Source organism: Eriocheir sinensis, chromosome 17, assembly GCF_024679095.1.
Source record: "Eriocheir sinensis breed Jianghai 21 chromosome 17, ASM2467909v1, whole genome shotgun sequence".
Taxonomy (NCBI): Eukaryota; Metazoa; Arthropoda; class Malacostraca; order Decapoda; family Varunidae; genus Eriocheir; species Eriocheir sinensis.
The window spans coordinates 3,025,376-3,030,000 of record NC_066525.1 but is presented as its reverse complement, the minus strand read 5'-3'; the positions used below and the strand labels follow the sequence as shown (position 1 = coordinate 3,030,000).

General features: G+C 40.1%; 1 long non-coding RNA gene across 1 annotated transcript in view; it reads right to left on the bottom strand.

The window, feature by feature from the left end:
- Positions 1-95, bottom strand: part of LOC127000090 (uncharacterized) — a 728-nt gene extending 633 nt beyond the window's left edge. The window contains exon 1 of the long non-coding RNA XR_007753777.1: positions 1-95. This exon is cut by the window's left edge and continues 214 nt beyond it. This is a non-coding gene — a long non-coding RNA (uncharacterized LOC127000090).
- Between the last annotated feature and the right edge of the window lie 4,530 nt (positions 96-4,625).

The following is a 4,625-nucleotide window of genomic DNA, read 5'->3' as shown; positions in this document are numbered from 1 at the left end:
TTCTATCTTTCACACCTCGGTTTTTCTTTCTATTTTTTGTGTTTCATGTTTTCCAGCTGCTGTTTTTGAGTTTCCATTATCTTAGTTTCCATTCATTATCTCCATTGTTTTTTAATTCATTATCTTAGTGTCCATTCATTATCTTAGTTTCCATTATCTTAGTTTCCATTCATTATCTCCATTATTTCCTCTTAGTTTCCATTAATTATCTTAGTTTCCATTCACTATCTCAGTTTCAATTCATTATCTTAGTGTCCATTCATTATCTTAGTTTCCATTATCTTAGTTTCCATTCATTATCTCCATTATTTCCTCTTAGTTTCCATTAATTATCTTAGTTTCCATTCACTAACTCAGTTTCAGTTCATTATCTTAGTGTCCATTCATTATCTTAGTTTCCATTATCTTAGTTTCCATTCATTATCTTTATTATTTCCTCTTAGTTTCCATTAATTATCTTAGTTTCCATTCACTATCTCCGTTTCAATTCATTATCTTAGTGTCCATTCATTATCTTAGTTTCCATTATCTTAGTTTCCTTTTATTATTTCCATTATTTTCTTTCACTTTTCTTTATCTTTTTTTTCTTTCTTTATCGTATTTCTTCCACTTCTTTCTTTATCTTTCTTTTCTTTTCTTTATCGTATTTTCTTTCACGTTCTTTATCGCATTTTCTTTCACTTCTCGCCCTGTTTTTCTCCTCTTTATTTTTAGAACTAACTATCTGTCTATCTCTACCTTTATTTCTGTCTCCCCTTCACCTCCTTTCTTCCCCTTTCCCTGTCTCCCATTCTACCCTTTTTTTCATTCTTTTTCTTTTCATTTATTTCGTATCCATTGTTTTTTTTACTCTCTTTCTTTTCCTATTTCCTTACCTATTTCTATTTTCCCTTCTCTCTCTTTTTCCTCTTTCCCTCTCTCCATTTTTTGTTTCTTTTTATTCTTCGTCTTTTCATTTATTTCGCGTCCAGCGGGGTATTTTTTTTTCTCTTTTTTTGGAAGGGGGGAAGTTGGAGGCAAAGAATCAGTGAACAGTATCGAATGTGTATTTATATTTAGGTCTCTCTCTCTCTCTCTCTACGTAAGCTCCTCTTTAAGCTTAATCAATATAAAAAGCTTTGCATGGGTTTAATAAAGGTCTTAATGTCTGTGTCTGTCTGTCTGTCTGTCTGTGCCTCGTTTTGCTTTACTAATGTCTGTGTTTCTCTCTCTCTCTCTCTCTCTCTCTCTCTCTCTCTCTCTCTCTCTCTCTCTCTCTCTCTCTTATTTCTTTTTTCTTTTTGTTTCGTTCTTTGTGTTTTTTTTTTGGTTTTCGTCTCTTTTTCGTTTTTTTCTCTTTTCTTTCGTCTTTTTTAACCTCAATATCTCATTTTTTGCCTTTATTTTTGGAGGTATGTCTGCTGCTGTTGTTGTTGTTGTTGATGTTGTTTTCCTTCTTTCTTTCTCTGTGTCTCTGTCCATATTCTTTTTTTTTTTATCTGTTTCCTCGTCTTTTTCTTTACCTGTTTATATTCCATCCATTCTCGCTTTCTCTCTCTCTCTCTCTCTCTCTCTCTCTCTCTCTCTCTCTCTCTCTCTATCTATCTATCTATCTATCTATCTATCTATTCTCCTCTTCCTATTCATTATGGCGTCATTTTAACTTCTATTTCCTCGTCTCTTTTCTTTACCCGTCTCTTTCTTTTCCTCTTTCTCTTCTCATTTATCTAACTTGTCTTTCCCTCTTTCTCTTCCTCTCTATATATTTCACAGCTCTCCCTTTCTCTCTATCTCTCTATCTCCCTCATTGTTCTAAGTCTTCTTTAATTTCTCTCCCTCCTCGTCTTCCTTTTTTTGTTTCCTTCATTTTCAAGTCACGTGACGGGGAGGAACAGAGAGGCAAGGACCCAAGTATTTAGCTGCATATGTCCCTCTCCTTCCTCCTTTAATTAATTACTACCTCCGCTTCCCTCCTCCTCCTCCTCCTCCTCCTCCTCCTGCTCCTCCGCGTCCTCCCACCCTTTGGCCTTTTACAGTTCTGCCGCTCAGCATTCCTTTCGCTCTAGACAGTAATATGCGTTGTAAGTTGACGGTGAACGTATGTAGCAGGGAGTGAGTGTTTCGTTGTTTCTCCCTTCGTTCTTTTTTATTAAACGTCTGTCGCTGTTTATTCAATTTTCTTTTTGTCCTTTTTTTCTTTCATTTATTAAGTCACGTCTACGCGTACTTCGGGTAGACGCCAAGAAGTAGGATGGAAGGGTTATGGGTATTTAAGTAGTTGTTCTTCTCTCGTTCTTTTTTAATAACGTCTGTCTGTTTCTTCTCTTTCTTTTCCCTGTTTTCATTCATTTACTAAGTCACTTCCACTTCAGATTGACGTATAGGAGAATTAGAATCGATTGTTATGCGCATTTCGCTGTTCTTTTCGGTCTTTTTATTAACGCCTGTCTCTATTTTTTCGTCTTCTCCATTTTTTTATCTTTATCGTAACTCTTCTTTAATTTTCTAGGTCACGTTCACTTCAGATTGACGTATAGGAGAATTAGAATCGATTGTTATGCGCATTTCGCTGTTCTTTTCGATCTTTTTTATTAACGCCTGTCTGTATCGTCTCGTCTTTTTCACTTTTTTTTAATCTATATCGTAACTCCTCTTTAATTTTCTAAGTCACGTTCACTAAAAATTGGTGCAAAGGAGAATTAGAATCGATTGTTATGCGCATTTAGCTGTTCTTCTTTCTCTTATAGTAACGTCCGTATCTGTCATCTCTCCCTTTCCCATTTTCTACCTCTATCGTTACTCCTCTTTAAGTTTCATATTCCTAACTTTTCTTTCATTTACTCACTTTAATTCCTTCTCTGTATGTCTCTTGCCTACCTGTCTCCTTTTATTTCCATATCCCCAACTCTTTCTTTCCTCTCCGTCTCTATCTTCTCAATCCAGTGTCTCTTTAGTTCTATAATCGTAATATTTATCTCACTCTATCAATTTTATTCCTTCTATGTATGTCTTCTATCTCTCTTTCTTCTCTCAGTTCCATATCATCAATTATTCTTTCCATTTTCATCTCTCTATCTCTTTTCTCTCCTCCATCCTGCGTCTATTTAGTTCTATAACCACATTTCTTTCAATTAGTCACTTTTATTCCTTCTCTGTAAGTCTCCTATCTCTCTTTCTTCTCTCAGTTCCATATCATCAATTATTCTTTCCATTTTCGTCTCTCTATCTCTGTTCTCTCCTCCATCCTGCGTCTACTTAGTTCTATAACCACATTTCTTTCAACTAGTCACTTTTATTCCTTCTCTGTAAGTCTCCTATCTCTCTTTCTTCTCTCAGTTCCACATCATCAATTATTCTTTCCATTTTCGTCTCTCTATCTCTGTTCTCTCCTCCATTCTGCGTCTACTTAGTTCTATAACCACATTTCTTTCAACTAGTCACTTTTATTCCTTCTCTGTCTACCTCCAGCTTCCTTTCAGTCACTCTTCTTCTTTTCCTTTCAGTCTCTCTATCTCTGCTCTCTCCTGCCTCCCGCGTCCCTTTAGTTCTATATCCGTTCCATTTCTTTCATCCACGGAGTCACACGCGTTCCAGGTCGCCCCCAAGAACGAAGAAGGCGGTGGCTGCAAGTGTCTCCTGATCTATTCACCGTCGACGCGTGTTCCTCCCTTCGCCGCCTGCATTTCTCGGCCTGATCCTGCAGTGCCTCTTTTTACCCCTTCGCGATGTTCCTTGGTGTTATTTTCTCGGGCAGCGGCTCTTGAGACAGCAGAGAGAGGTCAGCTTGTCAGGGAGGGAGAGGTCAGGTTAGGGAGGGACGTTCTTAAAGGTCAGAGGTTGGGAGGTGAGTGTGGATTGGTGGGTCAGTTAGTAGTAAGGGTCACAGGGTCAGTAGGGAAGGTCCGAGGGTCTGGAATGAAGGTCAGAGGGTCAGTAGTGAAGGTCAGAGGGTCTGGAATGAAGGTCAGAGGGTCAGTAGTGAAGGTCAGAGGGTCAGGAATGAAGGTCAGAGAGTCAGTTCAGCATTGGGGGGGCTGGGTAGGTCAGTAGTGGAGGTGGTCAGCTTTAAAGGTCATGGGGTCAGTAGGGAGGGTCACGGGGTCAGGAATAAAGGTCACGGGGTCAGGAATGAAGGCCACGGGGTCAGTAGGGAAGGTCACGGGGTTAGCAGGGAAGGTCACGGAGTCAGTAGGGAAGGTCATGAAGGTCACGGGGTCACGAATGAAGGTCACAGGGTCAGGAATGAAGGTCAAGGGGTCAGTAGGTATGTATCCGGAGTTCAGGTCAGCATTGCGGGTCACAAGGTCAAGTCAGCACTGCATATCAAGGTCTTACATCCATTTAAAACGCTGAACTAAATTGCCTCAGTCCTCCCTCAGCCCCGCGTCCTGTCCCTCGTTTTCTTCGGTCCTTTCAGACACAGGCTGCGTGCGTACTCTAATTTTTCGGCCCATAATTCAGCCTTTCTTTTAATCTACAAAGAGTAACGCGGCGGAGGAGAGCGGGAGGAGAGAGGGAGGAGGGAGGGAGCAGGTGGCGAGAGAGGAGGAGGAGGAGGAGGAGGAGGAGGAGGAAGAAGAAGAGGAGGAGGCTGAATACACATACTCACACTTTTACCTCCTGTCTCGTCCTCTCCCTACCGCCTG